Below are 1,044 nucleotides of genomic sequence, written 5' to 3'. Positions count from 1 at the left end.
GCCTCTCCGCCGCACGGATCCGCACCGGCAGCACGATCGCACACCGCCGCCCGGGCTGCCCACCCACCAATCCAGCGATCCAGCGATCCAGCCTGGCCGCAGCGGGCGGGGCTGCCGGCAGCGCTCCGATCCTCCTCTCGCTCCTCTCGGTCAACAGCGGCGCCCGCAGCCTCCTCCCGGCACTGCAGACACCGAGCGCTGCCGAGCGCTGCCTCGACCACGGACAGCTCGCGGGGACAGTGCAGCCTCATGGAAACATCGGTCCCTGTCCAGCTGGGACCGCCTGCCTTTGCTTTTCTCCAGCCCGTCTCTTCTTTGAGAAGCTCATCAAGACTGGTAAGAAGGCAGAGACGTCTTAGTGCTGTTTTTACCACAGAGGAAAATGTTTTTGTAATGGTGAAACAATACTGATGGAAAATTCTATTAATAAGCAGAAGTATTACAAGTCATAGCCTATTAGTTCAATACCACAATTTCCCCCACTAATTGCCCAGCATTTTCAGCAGCCGTGGTTGGATGACATTTTTATTTTCCTCATCTTTTCTGGCAATATACCTTAGTATTGGAATGCCATTAGCAACCTCAGATTTCCAAACCCATGTGATAGCACAAGCCAGAAGCTGACTTTTCTATGTTCAGGTTCTTAAGGTGGTCACAAACCTTATCGTCTCTTACAGTGGGAGGGACTTTTTTCCCCACAGTTCCTACCTTGAGCTCCATCCACTTGAAAGGTGTGGGAAGAGACCTTGTCAGTGATAACTGAGGCAAAGGTATGGCTAAGTACCTCAGGCTTCTTGTGTTCTGTTTTTATCAGTTTATTTTTCAGTTGTGTACATCAGGAGACATGCAGGGTTTTAAAACCTTCTTCTTCAGCCTGACTTACCTGTAGAAGCTCTTCTTGCTATTCTTTGCATTCCTTGTAGAGTTCAGCTCCAGCCATGCCTTGGCCAACTTGACACAACCCCAATAAAACCAGGCAACATCTCTCTACTCTTCCAGTACACTTGTCCCTGCTCTCACTGCTGTGCATTTCTTTCTTGCCCC

The sequence above is a fragment of the Parus major genome, unplaced genomic scaffold (assembly GCF_001522545.3).
Source record: "Parus major isolate Abel unplaced genomic scaffold, Parus_major1.1 Scaffold569, whole genome shotgun sequence".
Lineage (NCBI taxonomy): Eukaryota > Metazoa > Chordata > Aves > Passeriformes > Paridae > Parus > Parus major.
Note: the sequence above shows the minus strand (reverse complement) of the source record.